Here is a 23,079-nt window from a genome sequence, read left to right as displayed (position 1 = left end):
AGATGGAGATCCATCAAAACCAGAAAAACTGTCACCCAGGCCATATTCGCCAGTTGACTGGACTACAGAAACGGGCTCTACACCGGCATCAATACCCAGCTCCTCAAGAGACTCCAAACCATACAGAACACAGCAGCTCATCTCATCCTCAACCTCCCAACATGGCCCCCCTTCACCCCCCAACCTCAGGAAACTCCACTGGCTCACTGTACAGAACAGATGCCATATCAAGATCCTCATACATGCCTACAAGTTCCTACATGACCAAGGATCAGCATAGATCAACCACCATCTGAGATTCCACCAACCTGCCAGACACCTACGCTCCACCACCATGGCCCTCGCTGACACCCCCGCATCCGACAAAGCTACAGTGGTGGTCGTTCCTCCTCTTACATGACAGTCAAGGTTTGGAATGACTAACCCCTCCACCTGGAACATCACCCTCCCTGGCAGAATTCAAAAGGGGACTCAAGACCTGCCTTTTCGACTGAGACTAGCTAAACCTCAGGGGCCGGATACTTTCACGGGTGCTGAGCTGTGCTTTATAAATGACTGATTGATTGATTCCCGTAATATTCAAGTATGAACTGACAACAAGGTAGCATTAGAATACCTGAACCATCAAGGGGGTTGCAGAGTCCAGTCTTGTTATGTGGCAGAATCCAATTTGGAACCCCTGAGAGCAGTTTATGTCCTGTGGAGGGAAAATTGGACAGCAGACAATCTGAGTCAGATTTTTCCCCCAATGAGTGAATCTCTTTGCCAGCAAGGGCAATGCTCTGAGTCTGCTTTTTTACACAATCAGTCCTTGAGTGGAAGGATGGAAGTTGAACGCAATGTCGTTCAAATTACCAGAGGATCTGATGTATGTGTTTCCTCCCATTTTGAGGATTTTCCAAGTTCTCCAGAAAATCAAGGCATGCAAAGCATTCCTTCTCATGATAGTCGTAGGCTAGGAGGGACATCCCTAGTTCTCTCTGTTACTGGAGATGGCAGAATAGCCCCATTGGGAGATCCCAAGTCATCCTTATCCTCTAGTAAGGACTCCTCATCTTCTAGGTATGTAAGTAAATGTACACCTTCAGGCATGGCTGTTGAGAGAGTGAGACTTTTGGCAAGGGACTGTTCAGCAGACAATCTTCAACATTAAGATCATTTTCTAGACAATGGAATTTGATTGGTGCACTTAGAGAACATTTGACCCAATTTTTATTCAACCGATATCCCCAGTATGTCTTCAGAGCATGTGTTCAGGTTAGCTGGGGCATTTGTCACAGTCAGGACGAGCAGACTCTCTCCCTGAAACAAAAAGATATTAACAATGATTAAAATGTTAAACCAATGATTAAAATGAACAAACACTCAATAATGCTCATAAAGACACAACCATGAGCAATTTGTCTGACATCACAAGTGTGACAAGGAATCTCCCTTCAAGTGACCCCCTGAGTTTTAGGATGAAGTCTACTTTCCTGATTAAATACATGAAACAACAAACAGATATGGCTACTTTTAAAAAAAATTAAATATATGTGTGGTTTGTGTCTTACACCAGCTATTGTAAATAAACTTAAATGGAACGGTGTGCACGTCATGGATAGTTAACCCAAGAGGACACTGTGATTTTCTTTTCCAGGACTGGCTGAGCAGTGAGAGGTGAGAAAGACGAATTCCACCTCAGGTTCAACAGCACTCTTTGAAAAGAGCAATTGTATCATAGTCTGCATTGGAAGCCTCCATTTCATAAAAAGAACAAGAAGATCCCTTCCATCCCTATCATTTGTTTCATTCCCATACTGACCTGTCAGTGAAAATTCAAAAGTTTGCACTGCATATAGTGTGTATCACTTCCATGGGAAAGAGACACACAGGTACATGGACACCACACTTGGAATAGGTATCTTGCACCGATGGATACTAAATAAAGAAGATGTATGTGATGGCTTGGGGGGTCCTCACAGGTAAACTAAAGTTGATATGCCATGTCTGAGTGATTATTCTGAATCAATGCTTACCTTACAGATGTCACTGCCATTGCTACTTTACTTGATTGACCTTTCATTATCTTAAATCCATTATCTAAAGGTTCTTCCAAGGTACTCAGTTTACATAGAGTAGTACTCTCGTTCCTGTTGCTACTTTACTTGATTGACCTTTCATTATCTCAAATCCATTATCTAAAGGTTCTTCCAAGGTACTCAGTTTACATAGATTAGTACTCTCGTTCTTTTCATTTTCTTGTTCAAAAGATCAATCTCTTTTTTGATGCAATCTTAAAAGAACCTTTCAAAACAGCCAGATGGACTAATGCCCATCTACTTTTATGTGAAAGAAGAGAACTTAAAGAAATATGCCCCCTGTGGACTACAAGAAAAAAGGTAACTATGCAAATTTCTCACCCCTCCAACTAAATCTGTGACCTAATTGCGAGTCACATGCTGTTTCTCTTATGCATCTACACCGCTGTTCAAGATAGTGCTCGTGTGTGTTATGTTTTATGTAATCATTGAAGAGCATTCGGAAACAGGCCTCACACTATGCATAGTGTGCAGGGCACCCTTTAGCAGCAGCGGTGCGTCCATTGGGGCGTAGGGGCGTAGCCCCACCAGCCCACATGGACGCATCGCGGCCGCCGAGCAATCCTACTTACTAGTATAAATAACAAATCAGCCGCCGGTTGCGCAGGGGGGGTGGGCGTGGCCTGCTGCAGCTTGAGTGACAGTCCACACACTCAGGCTGCAGCAGACCGTAGTGGGGAACTTACAGTGCGCATGCTTGGGAAAGTTGGAAACTTTCTCAAGCATGCGCACTGTAAGTTCCCCAGCGGGACCCAGGGGTACTTGTTTGCTGCCACAGCCCGGGTTTAGAAAGGCCGACAGGGCGAGCAGCAAATATGCCTCCGTAGCCAATCCTGGCGCTGAATGCAGTGCCAGGATTGGCTGGTCCACCGGCGCAGCATCCCAGTGGATGCCGCGCTTGGGGGTGAAGTCTGTCACTGGCTCCCGTACAGTGTTTGTCTAGCTGTCGCCCTGTTGGGACCCATCGAAATCTTCTGAGGCGCGGGGGAGCACTTAATGGATTATAGCGACTTTCATGAGACCGAAAAAAGGAACCCGGAGTAGTGTCATATTGCTCAGAATTCAGAAGGCGAATTCAAACATTCACCAAAGCAACACATCTCTGTCATGCCAACTCCGGTGAGTCAAGGGAAATTGTGGCTGCAGAGAAGGTACGGGTTACCCTACTACCAGCAAACAAGAGTGGCAAGCTTGATTTTTTTTTCAGGATTCTTTTAGCTAAATGCAAATATCGATTGCAGGGCCGAGAGACACAGAACGGGTACGTTTCTGTGGCTCTCTGAATCAGTGTTAGGTTCCAGAAAGTAAAAGTGTGCACAGTGTGTAGTGGGGATGCTCAGTGATACGTTACATCGCCTGCACTGACAACCATTGTGCATACTCGGGTCCCAGCGCTGCAGTTTGGGAACCACACGGGGAGGGAAGCTATAACAAAATATTGTGGAGAAGTGTGGCTCAATGGTTAGAGCGGCAGACCCTGATGCAGAGATCTGGCCCGGGACCAGGGTTCAATTCCAGCCTCGGTTGGTATCGGCAGATCTTGGGCTCATAATTCCTCGGACCTGATTTCTCGCCTCGGTGCCTACTCTAAGCATGGGTCCCACGCTGCAACTCTGGGCAATAGCTTGCTTAATCTCCACAACGGCCCCCTACAGCGCTAGGGATGCCTGGTTGCACCCTGGGGATGCCCAGGAGTGGACATTTCACGGGGAAAAACCAGGAAGGGTTCCCTAGCGGTATGAGTACAGCGCCAGGACACTCCGGAGTATCAGTGCGCTTTACAAATACGCCTACATTTACATTTACATTTACATAACACAGACCAAGCTGCCTGTCTTTATTTTATTTGTGTTCGTTTTATTTGAAATGTGTGAAATAAAAAACGCGCCCAGAGCCCCATTAATCAACGTTCCTTTTCCATAAACATGAAAGGGAGAGGAGACCGTCGCCAGGCAACAACCCTCAAACCATCAGTTGTAGGAGAGACATGCGAGGGTCCCCTGTTCTATCACCACTAGGACCCCCAGCAGCAATTCCCTCATGTGGACTGCACTGATGTCAACGGCTGTCGCCGTGGCAACAGGCGCTGTGATGTCATTGCTACATGTGGAGGACGGAGGCCCTTGCAGGAAGGGTGCATTCAAGAGCACTGGATGAGGGGCACAGGAGTTTAGGGACGCTGGTTTAGATGGGACAGCCACAAAGTCACGGTGACACTTTTGATGCACCACCCAGACCGCACCAACATTATTCACAATCATGCCACGTTAAAAACCATGCTTTACAACTACGCACCACAGACATGGCAGCCTCTTACTCGAGCGCCTGGGTGCACTTCGGCGCCTTGTCTGGTGCATGAGGCGCTAGAGACATACTACACTAATTAGTACTACCTGCCCATGTTCCAGTGCCGTGTCCAGCAGTGAGGATGGGTGGTGGAGGAAAAGAGGGTTGACAGTCGCCTGACCCCTGACAAGTAGGCACTAGCTAGGGGCGCAGTGAGTCATTTTTTAGCAGCTAACTATGAGTATCAGAAAGGGAACAAAACAGAAAGGTACAGCGAGAAAGTGGAAGCGAAAAAGCAAGAAAACAAGCAGAGGCGCTTTGAACGAAGAAATGAGAGTAAGGTAAGGTAATGGAGGAAGTGTGAAAGGAAAGTACGGTGAAAGGATGAATGGAAAGATGGAAAATTAAGTGGGAAGGAATAGAGTGCTGAATGGATGAGAGGATAAAAATATCGAAGGGAGAAAGAAGAGTTAAATTCAAAGGCACAGCGTGAGCGAGAATGCCGTTGCGAACCCTAGAACTCTCTTTCACTATCACTCCTTTTATCACTCACTGGGTTGTTTCTGAACTTTTCTTTTAATACATCTCAACCTTATTTCAACTTCTGTCATTCTTTTTTCATGTGTGCACCCTAACTCCCTTTTTTTTTCGCTTTCTTTCATTACCATATATCCTTCTTCCTTTGTCTCCCTTCTGCATCTTTCCTTTTTTATTTGTTTTCTTTTGTAGTTCGTACTTCTCATCTTCTGATGTTATTTCTCTTTCTGTTACTCCCGCGTTGCTACATCTCCTCATCTTCACTCCGTGCTTTCCCCTTTTCAGTCCTCGCTCTCAAGGTTCCTTCTTTGTTATTCAGCCCTTAGCGCTGTCCCTGCACGTGGTACTGAGCACAAGTCTGAGCAAAGGGACAGGGACGTAGCTGCAGGGTGTGTTTGGGGTGGTTACACTCCCCCATATAAATGTATTCTGTATTGAATAGATTGGTACAAGTGCTTTAAGTTCGGTATGGTGAAGTGTTTGTTGGATTTCACTTCACATGCAGACAAGAACACACACACACACACTCTTGCCTAAAGGTCTTAAAAACGGTGATTTTACAAAATGAGGGTGATAAGTAGTCCTCACAATCCGCACTCCTCTCCCTTCCTACTGATCCATAAGGCCCCCTCCTGCATTGCTGCTCGAATAATCAGCACAATAGTTGGGAAATCTGAAGCTGACCCACCCTCCCCCATACATAATGACCAAGCTATGCCCCTGCAAAGGGACACTAAGATGATACATGCAATATGAGTGCAACACCATCAGACCTACCAACTCACCTGGTGCCACCATGTGTCACGTGATTTCGGTTTGTACTTCCCATTTTCCAGGATTGGCTGGTCCACTGGCGCAGCATCCCATTGGATACCGCGCGTGGGGGTGGCCCGGCATTCATCTCGCAAGCCAAGGAGGACTGGTCGTTGGCGCCGGCGGTGCCCGATTCTGGTTCCATGTTTCCACAGTGAGTGACTGTTTCAATTCATTTTAGCTGTGGAGTGTTGTTAAGTAGCAGCCATCCCATGCGAGCAGGCATGCTAAGGAGTGAGGTGTCCACCATTTACTTTACTAATTTACATCGCAAAGTCCTTCTCATCGTCACCTTTCACATCGAATAGAGTGGGGCTCAAGAGAGAGAGAGCGAGAGGCGGGAGCGAAGTGGAGGGGGCCGAGGGAGGAAAACGAGATAAGAGCGTGGACGGAGAGAACGAGATGCAGAAAGGGAGACGGGGGCGACGTGCAGAGAAGGGGACGAGAAGAGAGAAGATAAGAGAATGTAAGAGAGAGGGAGAGAGAGAGAGAGAGAGAGAGAGAGAGGGGGTGAGGAGAGAAGCTAGGTCACTGCTGAGAGGGGAGGGCAGGCACGAAGGAAGAGGAAGAGCATGTGAAACATGGGGGGGGGGTTGAGGGAAAGAGTGACCCAAGCAAGGGAGAAGAGATAGCTCGGTGGAAGAGAAACGTGTGAGGTGAAGGACAGTAGGAGGAAGTGAGGGAAGAGGGGACAGAACGTGGGAGGGACTGACACAGAGGGAGGGGGTGACACAGAAGGAGTGAGTGACACAGAAGGAGGGGGTGACACAGAGGGAGGGGGTGACACCGAGGGAGGGGGTGACACAGAGGGAGGGAGTGACACAGAAGGAGGGGGTGACACAGAGAAGGAGGGGGTGACACAGAAGGAAGGGGTGACACCGAGGGAGGGGGTGACACAGAGGGAGGGAGAGACACAGAAGGAGGGGGTGACACAGAGAAGGAGGGGGTGACACAGAAGGAGGGGGTGACACCGAGGGAAGGGGTGACACAGAGGGAGGGAGTGACACAGAAGGAGGGGGTGACACAGAGGGAGGGGGTGAGGGATGGAGTGACACAGAGGGAGGGAGAGGCAGTTGTTGCAACGCCAATACGTTGATTGCTATTGGGCAGTACTTAACTTCGCAGACCACGAAATCGCACACCCCGACAACGCGTTTTGTTTTTTGTTCCCCTCTGTTTCATGTGTGAACTGCTCTTTTATCCTACTGAAATGAAATTGTTGTAAAAAAGACAAGAATACATATCCCATATCCGTCCGTATTTAGCCAGCCACGCATTTCCCAGAGTGTGCTTGCTGCCCGTCCTATAAGGCACCTGGATGCCACCCAAAGCGTTATGAAGCGCTATGTAAATATCATTACTGTTGGGGATAGTCTGGTCCGCTGTGCATGAATTGTGATTGGCTTTAAAATCTGTTCCCTAAAGTGCAATTTATATTGGTGCATATTTCGTCAGCCACGCATTTAGCAGATTGCGCTTGCTACTAGTTCGATAAGGCACCTGTACGCCACCCAAAGCGGTACGAAGCGCTATGTAAATACCATTAGTGTTCGAGATAGTCTGGTTCGCTGTGCATAAAATGTGATCAGCTTTATAATCTGATTTCTAACGTGCATTTTTCTTTTCTGCTGTGTGCCTGCAATTCCATCCATCCACCCTGTACAGACTTACATGAAGCAATTATTAAGTATTTGTTTGCAAACTATCCACCCATTCATCCATCCACCCACCCTTTGATCCATCCACATACCCATCCAGCCATCCTTCACCCATCCACCCTTTGAAACATCCATTCATCCATGCACCATTTCTTCTAGCCATCCACCAATCCTTCACACACCCACCCTTTCATCCGTCCATGCATCCAGCCACCCTTTCATTCAGCCAGCAAGCCATCTGTCATCCACCCACCCTTTCATCCATCCAGCCAGCCTTTCACCAGTCCTACCATACACCCTTCATCCATCCACCCACCCTCTCCCCATCAATCCACCCATCGCATTAACAAAGGAATGATGATATTGACATTGTGCACGATTTACGTTATTTGTAGCTTTGTTGAGCGTTTTCAGTATTAATGAATGCATTATAAACAATTCAATCAACTGACATTAAGTATATGACCGTTATTAAGAATATGAGCGTTATTAATACGCGCGTCAATAAGCTAAGGTGACATAGCCGCTGTTTAAAATAACCATGTCTTCAGCTTCCTGGAGTGCCTCTGACTTCATTCTGTTTCTTTACTTTTTGTGACTGTTGGTCCTGCTGGGAAACATTTTCAATTTACGTTGTCTTGTTTACTGGGAGCATTGCTTTTATTTTCCTTTAGTGTAATAGGCTGGCTGGTGAAGTGCACTTCCCATAGTGTGCAGTCACTTCAATTTGCCTTTAGGTGACTACCTGGCTTGATGGTGGTTTTCTATTTGATTTCATGTAACTCCTTGTCTTGATGAGTGCATTGGTTTTAGTTTGTTTGAGGTAACTGCTTCACATGCTGGTTTCATCACACAGCTGACACCCACCCTGAGAAAGCCAGAGCTGCCCTGTTATTGGTATCAACACCAGTGCGCTTAGGTTCCTTACAGCTTCTTCACTTGAAGTGGGTTACCACCTACTCGTTTACTTTTTGTATCCTGCTCGTACCAAGTCAGATCCAGACCCAGACCAGTCATTTTTCTTTCAATAAACTGTTTTACTTGCTTGGTGCTTTTATGTTGGTGCCTGCATGCTGAGGTGTACTCTTCTTCAGTTTAAATGTATGTGACTGGCCTGTTGACTAGCACCCTGCTTTCAAAGTGAAGGTTCACAGGTTCACACTTGCTTTAGTTTACTTTTGTATGGTTGACTGCATGCACTGTTTTGCTGGATGCATTGCTTCAAGTTACTACTTGATGCATTGCTTTCAGTTTGCTTTCAAGTAATTGCCTCTCATTTTCCTAATGCTTTGTGAAGGCTGTTTCCCAACTGCTGTGCAACTTCTTCTACTCTTAGAGCTGAGATTTTCATGAAAGTCTTATAGTCTGAATTCAGCACCTGAGCGTAATAGGACGGAATGAATGAAGCTCTGTGGTTATACTGAATAAGCAGCTACCTATGTTATGCCATCTATTAATGTAATAACTGCACTTTCACAATTGCTTTATTAACCTTCCTGCTTTCTCAAATTTGCTTGAAAATGCACGATTTTTCTTCTTTTTTTCAAAATTTTCTTGGGGGGGGTTATCCCCCCAAAAAAAACCTTTTGGGGTTCGGGCTCGCTCGCTGCGCTCGCTCGCTACGGTGCTCTATGCAAATCACTTCGCGCCCCACCAATTTGAAATGTCACCCACCGCCCCTGCCCTTTAGCAAAGGACAAAGAGAGCTAAGTAAATGGATGATGGGTGTGTCTTTTGCAGAGATAGAATGCATGTTCTCTTTTCGTTTTCGGTGGTTGATCTTCTGCAAATTACCAATGTAAATATGTTTACTTTTTGCTTTGCCCGCAGCGTTTGGCACTGTAGAATTAACATAACATGGCTTCTTTTCTGGTCATCAAACGTGATTGATAACAAAAAGCATTCCATATGTAAGTGTGGAGTGGAACCTTTTCATATGCGCACTCAGGCTTGCGTATGCTCACCGTAGCCCCTAGAAAGACTGCTAAATCAAATTCAAAGAAAATATAGGGGTTCATTTAGAGTTTGAGAACTCTGTGTATCCTTCTGCCAAATTCGTGGTTACCCTGGTCTAATTAGAGGTGGGAGAACCAAAGGTTTGGTGCAGAGAGTTCGACTGGTGAACCCCTCAGTCCAGTCGCAGATCCGCCACAGGATCACAGGATCACTTTGCTCCCCATTTTAGGGGAGAAAGGTGGTTACTAACGCTAGATTTCCCAGCTTAGGACAGCCATGCGAGGCACACCAGTACCAGGCAGGGGTAAAAACATCAGTCAGGGCCATTATTTTGTTTGAACAATCTCTCACTTTGAGATTTCATTCTTGCAAAAAATACTTTGTTGGCAATGCAACAAATATAAGGCTGCTCAGAAATGATTAGTGCTTTTAACAGAGCCACCGTTATAGTGGATGCTCCATTGAAGGCTCAGAGATCGGGGATCTCTAAATCTGGCAGGTGAGCTATAACCAGAGGGTGGCGGCCATCCCATACACAGACCGAGTGGGCAAGTGGGCTATCCTCCTGTCCATGAGGCTCGTAAACTTTAAAATGTTGTCCACTCAATGGAAAGTGGAGACAAGAGCCCAAACTTTCGAAAATAATTAGAACTCAGGACGAATTGCCAGGTATGGAGGTATATTCAATGGTGGAATTTTTTTTCCCCATAAGGATATTGGGTAAAGAAAATTCAGCCAGTGGTTAACACACACCATGGATTTTACTCCTCCTCCGCAAATCGCAGGATTTTCTGTTGCCGTCCAGCTCTAGGGCAGGCACCGAGTGTCCTGGATCAAGCAGGTGACTAAGGAGATGACACGTCAGCAGTCTGCTTAGGCTGTGAAGAAAACAGTGAGAAAGGGAGCTCGCGCCTGCCGGGAGTGAAGAAAAAGCCCGCCTTCTACATCACTGTGCTGGTGTTTGAAGTGAGACAGGTGACTGCCGCCCGCTCGCGGTGTTCAGACAAGCCTAAGCCTGATTATACAAATCCCAGCCGACGTCAGTGCTGCTATGCTGATTTGTCACCGTGAGGGAGTCCTGAGCGAGGTCAGAAGGATTTGTTGCTGCCACCAGCCTGGAAAGGCTAATTAACACGTGCCTGACTAGGACCTGTCACACATGAGAACGGGTTGCTGTAGCCAGTTCTGTAATCAGGAGGTTTCACGACAGGCAGGGACATCCAAAAGGCTGGTAGGGTGGGAGGAGGCTTGGTATTGTGCCTGGTTTATGCTGACTGGGTCTGTTTTTAGGGATTATAAAACCTTAAAAGAAATCTGGTTCCTGGTGATCCCATAAATGTTTTGTGACCAGAATTACCAGGAGAAAATGGTAGTTGCGTAGTGACTCAGGTCCATGAGGCCCCTTGCGCCCTCAGAACATCACTTTCTGTGACGTTTTGTGGCACAGGAGCCTGCTCCATATTTGTGAGGCAGCACAAACCCACCTTTTTGGCTTAATGCTGCCTCGTAAATATTGTCCCCTTTAACGCAGTTTTTTGCGTTAAGGGGCGTGCAATGGGTTTTTCTGGGGACGTTCCTAGCAACATCCATGGCATTTTGACACTGCCCCAGATTTACGAGAAATTGTAAATCTGAGACAGCGCCAAAAACGTACGTTGCCGTAAGGGAGGAACAACAAGGAGAAATAGCTTTATTTATCCTCGTTTTTCTTTTTTTCTATGTGTGCTGCAGCATAGAACAAGCATTGGCATAGCCAATAGGTCTCGCCTTTGGGACCTTATAAGTGTTTAGTTATCCAGCACAATATCCTTGGTGCAACAACATCAAGTGGTGCATGGCTAAACACTTATAAGGTCCCAAAGGCGATGCCTATTGGCTTTGCCAATGCTTGTTTGTTTATAGCACTAAGGGGTTTCTATGTACTTGAGGGATTCTTTGGCAACACCAGAAACAATGAATCCTAAAAAGACAGATATTGGCGGAAAAAGCTAGGTGTTAATTTGCTTGCAGGAATATCGTAAGCTCCGATTTATTTTTGCAGAGTTCCACTAAGTTCTGACAAGAGCCAAAAACAGATTGCCTGTCTAATGGAGCAATAGATAACAGGTCTAGGCGACTGGAGCACAAGGGCCAAATAAGAGAACATCTGGTCAGGCGTTTATCGAGTAATGATTGGGCACTTACATCCAAAGAGCGGTAAACCACACATTCACATTTAAAGGACACCACCGCCTCGCCGGCCAGCTGTTGTGGGTGCAACACAGTCGATAGGTCTTGCTTAATTTGTACACTCCAAGGGTAATGTAGGATGTGCTATTTCAATTACGCCACGTGACCTCTCAATTAGGCTGTCAAATTTCAAATAGGCTGCACGCCATTAAGTTGAAGTTCTGGGCGGACCAAACAGAGAGTATTCCTATAGTATAAGTGTGATAGCAGATGAGAACAAAGTGTACAGTTACTGACCTCCTGGGTAAGTAGAGGTAGGACAGACAACTACTTACCTAGTACATTTAAAGGCGCTGGCATAATTTAAAACTGAGTTGAGGTGCAACGCCCTCTAATACTTCTCGTTCTTTTCAAATTGTGCCCCTCAGTCGGGGAATGTGCCTATAATAGTTATCAGCTGTGGCGTCAAATAAAAGCAAAGACAAATATACTAAATCTGTATCTGTGTTGGAAACACCACATATCTGCACCAACCCAACCTTATGCGAAAGTCCACACACATGCAGCTCCTCCAACAGAAGACAGAGGATATCAATTGAGCGCATCCTTGAGGCTGGCATCAAAGGAAATGCGATACAAAAGGGGGTGGTGATGGACGGAGCATCTGAACCAATCAAACACTCACACCCAGTCAACAGATCTGGGTTTAATCCATCACCGTTCTTTAGCCCACTCTACCACCCTAGTTCAGACATGGCCATATGCAAATCAGTCTGACCCTGTGCCTCATGGGAACAGTCCAGTCCGAACTGCCAAGCCATGCCTTCCCTGGACCGGAAAAAATCTTCCTAGGACCGGTTTCTGGCATTTCAGCCGTCTTCAGCCAGGCTTGCTTGAATCCAGTGGCAAAGTGAGCAAGGGACTCACGTCTGAGCATACCCTGCCAACGTATGGCGAACAAAGCGATACAAAAGGGGGTGGTGATGGACGGAGCATCTGAACCAATCAAACACTCACACCCAGTCAACAGATCTGGGTTTAATCCATCACCGTTCTTTAGCTCACTCTGCCACCCCAGTTCAGACATGGCCATATGCAAATCAGTCTGACTCTGTGCCTCATGGGAACAGTCCTTGGAGGCTGCAACATCCAGCTGCCAGGAAATACACCTTCTACTCACACCCACATAACTCATACAGAAGAATAGATTACATACTAATGTCAGCCTCACACACACACCTGATTGACCAAACAGAAATAGCCCCAATCACCATCTCAGACCACGCACACATCTCCCTTTCAATAAGTGGCAGACACAACGACACGCCGACCCGCAGATGGAGACTTAACAGTGATATCCTGCAACACCCAGAGAATATAACGGAAATTGAAGGAACCATTAAGGAATACCTAACCTTCAATGACAACACAGAAGTTAACAAAGGCACCCTCTGGGACGCCCTAAAAGCAACACTAAGAGGCAAATTAATAAACATCAAAGCCAGAATGAACAAGGGAAGAAACAAGAAAATAGCAGAGCTAGAGGAACAGATCAGAGACCTAGAAAAAGGACACTGTGCAAACCTCACGGACAAAAACACACTGACAGACCTAACAAGGAAAAACTACGAGCTCAACAAAATACTAAGCGAAAGAGCTGGCACATGGATCAACAAGTACAAATCCATAAACCTTTGCTCCGCCAACAAAGCAGGGAAGGCGTTAGCCTCATACCTGAAAGCAAAACAGAGACAACACTCAATTGCTGCAATAACAGACAAAGCAAACAAATCACAAACTACCAACAAGGGGATCTTGGAAGCCTTCAAACAGTTCTATGAGGAACTGTACAAGGCAGACAAGAACCTAGTAGCAGACGGGGGGAAGACCTACTAAACAAAATTAGCCTACCCACGCTAACGGCGGAACAAAGAGAAACACTAGAAGGAGACATCACAGGAACAGAGATAGAGATGGCAATAACAGCACTCAAGGTAAAAAAAGCACCAGGGCCTGATGGCTACACGGCAGCTTTCTACAAGAAATTCCAACAGCCGCTCAAATCCACCCTAGTAGAAGTCTTCACTCACTGCATCCGCGAGAGAAGAATGACTGCTTCTATGGCTGAGGCAAATATCATAGTCATCCCCAAAGAAGGCAAAGACCCTCAATACCCGCAGAGCTACCGGCCAATCTCGCTCATCAACGTAGACTGCAAAATCTACGCCAAAATCCTCGCAACCAGACTCAACGGGCTCTTGCCCGACCTTATCCATAACTCACAGGTAGGCTACCTTAAGAACAGGCTATCTCAAGACAACACCAGACTTCTCAGCCACCTCATCAACCAAACGGCACAGAGCACTGACCAGGCAGTCATGATCGCGCTGGACGCGGAAAAGGCCTTCGACAGGCTTTCCTGGCCCTTCCTTAACCGATGCATGGAGAAATTTGGCTTAGGTACCAAATACAGGAACATGGTTATGGCACTGTATAAAGAGCCCAAGGCCCGAGTAGTCGTGAATGGGGGCTCATCGGAGCCATTTATACTAGAAAGGGGGACAAGGCAGGGATGCCCACTATCTCCTGCCCTGTCCCTGCTGGCACTAGAACCGCTGCTAGTCATGATAAGAAATAACCCAAACATAAGAAGAGTCCAAATAAAAGACAACACAGTGAAACTGGCAGCGTACGCTGACGACGTACTAATCACGACAAAAGAACCAACCACCTCCATCGCGGCACTAATGGATACCATAGAAGAATATGCACGGGCGTCAGGCTATAAACTGAACAGGGACAAATCAGAATGCAAACCCATGAACGTCCATACAACGAAAACAGTTTTAGGATCCTCGGGGTTAGCCTGGCAAACCAAACCCCTGAAATACCTGGGCCTCCTCTTCGGCAGAGACTTGAGAGCAACCCTTGACCACAACGAAGAGACCACCCTAAAGAAGGTTAAGGAGAGACTAGACTCGTGGTCCCCTAAATACATTAGCTGGTGGGGCAGAGTGGAAACAATAAAGATGATGATAACACCAATAGTCAACTACACACTAAGCATGCTACCACTGACAATGACGGATGATTTCCATAAGAAGCTCGACAACATGATAAATAAGTTTGTATGGAAAGGAAAGAAACCCAGGATCAGCCTACAGAAACTACGACTCAATAAAAAGTTGGGAGGACTGAACATCACGAACTTCAAAACCTTCCAAATGGCATGCCTGGCAAAGCAGGGTATTTTTTGGATCGCCCCAACACAAGACTACGCACCAGTGTGGCTAGAGGTAGAAAAGAACATCCTAGACGGGTTAAACCCCATAGCGATACCTACAGCAAACAAACACCCAGCAGCAACCAATCCCATCATCAGGAACACCAAAACAGCCCTGCTAAGGGTGGACAAACGGATGGAGCAAGGTATCAGAAATACCAAATGGGAGTCAATATGGTTCAACACAAGAATACAATATTAAGGGCGAACATTAAACTACGAGGTCTGGCTCACGAAGGGAATCACAACTCCATCACAACTAGAAAAGAATAACACCCCACTTACTTTTAACACCCTCAAACTAACACATAATCTACCAGAGATAGAACTCTAAACGTACCTCAAAATAAGGACAGCCATAACTAAAGCGAACCTAACTAAGACGACACCTCACATTCTAAACTACTTGACCAACCTCAACAAGGTCGGACACCAGACAGCTCACATATACAAGCTTCTAAGCCCCAAAACGTCCAACCTAAACTCCAAAACATTATCCTTCTGGGAAACAATGCATAGCAGACACTTCAGTGAGGTGGAAAAAACACGACTGTGGGAGTCGCCACAGAAAACAAAATCACACCGCAGCTAGCACAAACAAAATACTGGCTCCTACACAAAGCATTCTGGACCCCAGCAAGATTAGCAGAAGTTGGTATACGCGAGAGCGATACATGCTGGAACTGCCACAAAAGCAAAGGGGACCTAGAACATCTCATTTTGACACGTGCCCTAAGGTCAAAACATTCTGGGGGAAGGTGAGAGACCTCATTAACACAGTAATGGGGAGGAGCATACAGCCAGGGTTCGTAGGACTAGCCACAGCATTCATGGCATCAGACCTAGGAAGTAGGGAAGACAGAGACCTAGTGGACCTCCTACTTACTGCGGCAGTAAAAACCATCTTAGCGAATTGGAAAAACACGGCCAAAGCCACCATCAAACGATGGGTCAACTGGGTCACCTTCCTCAGAGGAGCCGACAACATCACAGAAATATTTTCGCCCAATCATACAGCTAGGACTGAGATGTGGGCCGCACTAGATGCACAATTGGGGTCGCACAAACTTCCGTAGGCGCACTGTCCACTAGGCCTCACAAACAACAAACTACAAGAGGACCACAATCAAGCATGGCCCCCCCAGTCCCTCTTATCCTCAGCTCTTCCCCCTTTCCTCTCTTCTCACCCCCTTTTCTCCACCCACCCTCTTCTTGGGGCTCTACATAACCACAGCTGAAATTAGCCTTTGCAGCAGTAAGCCTAATGTAACCAAGAAGGCGTTAATGTACTGCCCTAGCATCACTACTGTACTGTAATGAAAATGTTCTTAATAAAAACTCTTGAAATAAAAAAAAAAAAAATAAAAAAAAGAGAATAGACGTAGGTATGATCGATTAGGTGTGCTAGTGAGGTATGCTAGGTAGGTAGGTAGGCACGTTTTGCAAATTAGGTATGGTAGATTAAGCATGCAAGGGAGAGGTTCAGTATGCTCGGATATATCATAATATATACATATATACATAATATAATCTATACATGTGTATAATAACATTTCTGAATAATACTTAAAAGTCTGTGCTATCGAGGCAATTACCTTTATTTCTTGCTTACAAAGCATTCTATTCTTAAGCGGAAGCACACATGTGTACTGTTATTGATAGAACTCATTTTTATGCATACAGATAAGTGGTTTTATCATATTTGATATTGTAAATAGTTTTTTCTTCTTGCTTACAATTCACAGCATCAAATATAAAATAAGCCAGTCATGTAGGAGAAGGATAATAGTGATTTAGTAATGAATTTCTGTGTATGTGCTTTTCGTTATTGTTATTATTAGAATAGTGGAACCTTTGTTAAACAGACTTATTTATCAGAGGTAATCTATAACCTAAAAGAAAAGCATTAAGAAAAGGAGTTAGAAGATAAAGGAGTTAGAAGATAAAGTTTGGGTTGTAAGTGGTGAGCCTAAGTCATACATAGTAAATTGAGCCCAAGATCACAAAATTAACTTGCAAGGACAGTTAGTTAATAGCACTGTGTCTTTGATGACAGGTGAAGGCATCAAAACAGCAGAAATGTGCGAGACAAAAAGCCACGGGGCAGCAACTAAAATGTCACAATGTGAGTTAATTCTAAACACATCACTTTTCAAGAATGTTCTTTTGTAGCTGGCCGCGTTGCTGAACTCCCCATCTGCCCGCAGGGCCAATACAAGGTTATAGTATTACCCGCTTTACGTTTGGGATTATGGCAGGACAGGGATTCTCTGTACCTGAAGTAAGCAGCTTTCTGATACTCCTGGAAGTTTCCACTTACCCTTTCCTCGAGAGGTGCAGCAGCAGACCGAGGCTGGCTGCAGCGCTCAGAGTACTTCACAATTCAGAGCTCGGCTGGCTCAGCAGAGACGTACTGTGACCTCTCCCTTTAGCTATTGAGAACGAGAAAAAGGCAGCGTAACCAGTGCATACTTAACAAAAATGAGCAGTGGCCAAAATGTTTCTTAAGCGGCCACCACCCACTTCCGTGACTCGTGCTGCCAACGTCCTGCATGGACACTGCCCAAAGCTGGTTGTAGCACCTGCCCTTACCTCAAGTGAAGGAGCCTGGCTTCCTCATGCACAGTGCAGGGAGGCGGGGCAGTCATTTCAACACAATGACTGGGGTAGCGGAAGTGAACTCACTTACCCTTTGAACCCCCTCCCCATTTGACATCACCATAAGTCACATCACATAATCTATAACATTTATGACATCACAGAAAGTAACATCATGGGACATTTGTCCTTGATGGTAGGACAGTGAAGGACATTTTTGAAAAAGAAATAAAAATAATAACTTAATTATTATATTATCGTCTCACACTGGCAGGCACAATGCTACAAAAGCAATTGCATCAGCATGATAACAATCTCTGTAAACCTCATAAGCCTTCCTGGCTTTAAAGCCATTTGTGGGAAGGGGCCCCGAGGACAATGATCAATGCCAGCACTTAGCTACAGGTATTAGACAAAGTATACCTTTAAAGAATGTACAAATCCTGTGAATGATTGTCTTTAATCTAAAACAGTAGCAAACACACTCAGGTTTTCCACCAACAGCCACTTCGTGTACCGAGGAAAGCAGGGAAACCTCTAGTGTCACAAAGTACACTTTCATATTTAGCAAGGAGAAGAAATAGTAAGAAAGGAGATGACATAGCTGCCTAGCGACTCCGTTTGACATGTGTCTCCTTCGGCTACTCCTTGTATTCTAGGGTTTGTAGCAATATTTTACTATTATAAAAATGCATTAGAACTTCGGGATGCAATGAGCTGTTGGATTAAAAGCCATTGATAGTCTGAAGATGTCACATATGACATGGAATCTGTATTTAACTACAGGACTAAGACGCATAAACCACGTTGAGATTAGGGTAGGTACATGAGAATAAGCAAACAATATCTCAACTGGTATCACTCTAAATGGCAATTAGACATGTATGCATAGAGCATTACCTGAACAGAAATAAGGAGCCTCAGGAAATGATTTTGGAAATGTGCTCATGGCATCGTATAATTGAAATCAAAATAATACATATACTGTTGTATCAGCACTGTAGGTAAACAAATACAAAACAACCCGAATTGGACTTGGTGCGCTGAATGTGTACGTGACACAAAAGTGGCGACGCAAGTGACATGGAGTCACTTAGCAGATAGAATAATGAGCTGTGACAAGGATCTATTTGAAAACTAACAATTCATTTTTGCATTTTATTTTGGTGTTTGTCAAGTCTGGTGCCAAGAGACACTTAATTAGTTAACCACCACCTATAAAGAGTCATCATTAGCTAGGGCACCTGAGTGTTAATGGCAGTAAGCACTATATAAATACTATTTCATCAAGGTTCACTGATTATATTACTTGAGAAAACAGAGTTATGAGAATGCCGCTGCAGCATGTTCCCAAGGAATGACTTTGATGAGGGTAGAACAAGGGGGGCTTAGAAGGACAAGGGGTTTTGGTGGCCCATTGTCTACACAAAATGCCTGCCGGCCACATGGCCACCAAGGGCAACAGCAAGGACAACAAAGAAGAACAACACATGCATGCCTTTGACAAAAGGACACTGATTACTACACAAAATGGACACCCGCCACTAGGCCACCAAGGGCAAAGGCATGGACAGCAAAGAACAGATGCAGCCCACTATACCATAACCATCTTCTTTAAGCCCCCCCTTATGATGATCTAGACATGGATTGGACCCCGGCCGAATCTGAGACCCGTCTCAAGAGGCAAGAGAACAGGAAAGTTCCTGAAAGCCTTAGAATTATGCAAAATGACAGTGATGATGACAAGCTAGTGATTGTCAGTATGGCGGGTAGCACAGAGGACACCAAGATGACCCCTCCTACTCAACCTGCTCAGAAGGATGTGGTTCCACCAACATCACTGCTGGCTTCCATATTTGTTAGAGCCCCACAAGACCTGCATCCACCACGACCACAGTTGAAGTACGCCCTACAGAGAGGCCAGTGACACACCCACCTTCCTAGTGCTCTTCAGGTAGCGGCATCCTAAAAAGAGTTCTCTCCAGTTTGGGACTTCTTTACGATTCGCAAGCCGGAAGATATCATTGCTATGTGCTCCATTTGCTATACGGCTGCTTGTAGAGGTAATATTTAAAAAAACAGTGGTCCCAAATTTCAATGTCAATTTAAAAACGAAGATACAAATAGACCAAAATTGGAATCTTTGTTCAATGTCCAGCCGGACATATTTTAATAATAAATACAATCAAATGTGGCAAAATATCTGACAATTTCCAAGTGGGACACAAGCCTGTGTCCAGCTGCCACAAATACACAACCAAAAAACAAACAAACAAATACAAGGCAGGGCAAATGTCTGTAAATTGAGCAAAAAATTAGAACAGACAATTAGTTGAATACACTTTCTGTGATTTCCAAATAGAGAAATATACAAATCATCAGGTGTAAAAGTGTTGACGACGTTTCGATCCTTATTTGATACATGACCATCATCAGGACATATCAATGCATGCCTTTACTGGATATTTAAAAAATTAGCCATACATAAATAACACCAAAACATACAATTAATGAAAACAACACAATACAAGCAGAAATGGGAAAGAAAAAAGACAAATTCAAGGATTAGTGCTTATCAAGATTACCATCAATAACAAACCATTAAAAAAGCAGAAGAAAACAAACCGTGTACACTGAAGTATATACAACTCATAATGTGGATTTCCAGGGACTCAAGGGCACATATGACCTAGCACTGTAAGTCAGTATCTAAACATCTCAGTATTTATAGCTATGTAAGCATCCATACGTGGAACGTACAGATATCAATTATAAAAGGGATTCCTATATCCTAGTTTGGAATGGACCACTTAAGTAGGGCACAGAAAAGATGTAGGGCACACCCTTAAAGCATAAAGTAAATAAGCGCCACATACCTCTGGTTGTGTTTCACTCTCCTAACATTATTTGAGGGAGGGTAACCAGTTCTCATCTAGAATAGCATAAGAGCGAGGCTGTAAGTCCGAGGGAGATATACATGCGTGGTCATTAGTTATTAGAAAATGTAAAAGAAGTAAAAAAAAGTAAAAAACACCGAATGGCTTACCGAATGTGGGCTTCTCAGATTTATTAACAGGATAGTGGGACAGTATCGTCGGCCAAAAAAACAATTGCCTTAATATTGCGCTCCTGCAGGGAAATAATGCAAAGCGTGCTCAATTTATCTTACTTCACAAAGTTTAATAACGAACAATGAAATACTCGAAGTTCGTCTTACCAATAAATTAAGGAAGCGGCCCCAAAGGGGGGAGTCTTGTGCGTCTTTGTATGTTTACCAGCGGAAAAACAGTAATTCAATGTGGCTTCCACCCACGTGTTTACTTAATTGCTATCCGGTCATAAATCTAGGGAACAAAATGAAACAGGCCGCGTGGGGCGTTCAGAATCGGTAAAAATATTGATCGTTGGGCATTGACAATTAATTATAAGCTCGGATGGACTCGCAGCTTACCAGAAATAAAGTATGGAGCACCCGTAATAGGGGATCTGATGCATCCGGCGAGTAAATACTCGATCTGTGCACGGCGGCAGAGTACGTTGTTTGAACAACGCCAGATGTCACATGATGGAAATCATGTGACGCGCAAAAATAAAGGAGGGACAACCAATGGTCCTAGTGGGTGCCATCTTGTAAAGAGGTATAAACACATCTTCCATAGAAGAAAAAGAGTAATTGAGCATTATACTGCAGCAACTTTTCGTGCGTCAAAAGTGAAAAACGATAAAAAGCCAAATTATAATAACGTATGGGCGCTAGCAGCCTCCTTAATGTCGAATTAACCAGGCTGACCTTAAGCTATCTATCAAACAGATGGAATGTTTGCGCAGTCGCTTTATTGGGGGGGATGAAAAATACCAATCCCACAGTGGGGACAGAGCTTTCAATTTAGGTGGCCATTTTGTAGTGGGAATTATAACTAACCAAGCATTCATGAGTGGCCCTATTCCAAGTCCTAGCCTACTGTTATTTGAAGCACATTAACCAATTACATTTAAAATACAAGGAAGATTACCCTTAATTAAACATATTGCACGAATCTAAATATCAATTTTCTCAGTAAACTAAGCACCCAAGTCTACGGAATATATATACATTGACAAAAAATCCATAATCACATTAAACCATTACCATATATTTGAAACAGCAAAAATACTTGGACCAAATTATGAAGCAGACCAAACAAGAGCTTTATATCAGATGTCAAGTATCAGAGTTCAATAGGTATTAGAGCAATGAAGTCCAATCCTCCAAGCGATTAAGGCCAGTATGGATACTTTTGGTTCTCAGGATCCATTTTAATTCCTCCTTATTAAGTAAACAGCCAATATCACCTCCCCTTGGAGGGCGTTTTACTGCATCAATGATTGTCCATCTCAGTTCGGATTCACTGTGGTTTTTCTCTGAGAAATGATCCACTAGCGGTGCATTAGGTGTTTTGCACCGGATCCGGCTCTTGTGTTGTCCAATACGGAGGCGGGCTTTTTGTGTAGTTTGTCCTATATATATTAAATTACATGGACAGAAAACCGCATAGATAACATTAGAGCTGTTACAATTTGTAAAATGTTGTCTACGGAAAGTTAACTGTTGAAACACAAAGTCTTTTCCTTCTATTGTGCTCTCACATACGATACATGAACCACACTGAGCATGACCTGTTAAACGTGGGAGGCCCCATATATCCTCCAGTGTATTCCCAATTTTTTCTGATGGCAAAGCCGCCCTTACTAAATGCTCCTTAATATTTTTTGACTTCTTGAAGGCAAATAATGGGCGTTCCAAATTGAGGGACCCTACATTAAGTGTATGCCAGTGTTTACTCACACTTTTTTCAAAGCATTAGAAATTGGTGAGAAGGTTGTAACGCACACTATGCGGTTCTGTGTAACTTTCTCCTTTGGCTCGAGCAATGTTTCTCGTGGGCAGTACCACGCCCTCTTAAGAGATTGTCGGATCAGTCTTCTAGGGTACCCTCTTGCTAGCAATTTAGCAGATAAAGTCTTTGCTTCTCTGAAATAATCTTCTTTCTGGAAGCAATTTCTTCTCAACCGTAGAAATTGGGAGAAGGGTAAAGAGTCGCGTAAGGCCCTAGGGTGGTTACTCTGATAACTGAGCAATGTGTTGCGCTCAGTGGGCTTTCGGTAAAGTTTTGTAATCAGTTTTCCCTCATGATGAAAAATGTTTAGATCCAAGAAAGATATTTCATGTATGTTAGTGGATAGGGTAAACTGCAGGCCATTAGAGTTGTTATTTAGCCAGTGGTGGAACTGAGCTAGAAGATCCATAGATTCGCCCCAAATCAAGAAAATGTCATCTCTATATCTCCTCCACAGTGCAATAGCACTGTGGAAGGGATTCACAGAGGACAGGATCCGATGACATTCCAGGTGGTCCATATAAAGAATCGCCAGGTTGGGAGCAAAAATTGCTCCCATCGATGTCCCTCTTACTTGGCCATAAAATTGGTCCTCAAACATGAAAAAGTTTTTTGTGAGGCAAATCTCCAGTAATTGCAAGACAAACAAAGTTGGTACTGCATGTGGGCGTGGTCTGGAATTCAGCACTTTCTCTATAACCAAAAGGGAGTCTCTTTGGGGAATATTAGTATATAAAGATTCCACATCTAAGGTACAAAGTACCTCAGATGTGGGAGCATAGGGATGATCTTCGATCAAATTGATCATCCCCATACTGTCT

At 44.6% G+C, this 23,079-nt stretch overlaps 1 long non-coding RNA gene across 3 annotated transcripts; it reads right to left on the bottom strand.

Moving 5' to 3' along the window:
- Window positions 1-420: 420 nt before the first annotated feature.
- On the bottom strand, window positions 421-20,925 carry LOC144825186 (uncharacterized). Of its 3 annotated transcripts, none has more exons than XR_013609322.1 (5): window positions 20,833-20,925; window positions 20,599-20,725; window positions 20,428-20,510; window positions 20,258-20,335; window positions 421-1,302 (listed from the first exon to the last, which is right to left on the bottom strand). It is a non-coding gene; the product is annotated as an uncharacterized LOC144825186 (long non-coding RNA). The 3 variants fall into 3 exon arrangements; XR_013609321.1 differs by having other exon boundaries at window positions 20,258-20,313; XR_013609323.1 differs by lacking the exon at window positions 421-1,302 and adding an exon at window positions 19,524-19,839 and having other exon boundaries at window positions 20,258-20,313.
- Window positions 20,926-23,079: the final 2,154 nt, after the last annotated feature.

This window comes from Lissotriton helveticus, chromosome 3_1, assembly GCF_964261635.1.
Source record: "Lissotriton helveticus chromosome 3_1, aLisHel1.1, whole genome shotgun sequence".
In the NCBI taxonomy this organism is placed as follows: Eukaryota; Metazoa; Chordata; class Amphibia; order Caudata; family Salamandridae; genus Lissotriton; species Lissotriton helveticus.
Note: the sequence above shows the minus strand (reverse complement) of the source record. Positions and strands in the feature narration are given on the sequence as shown.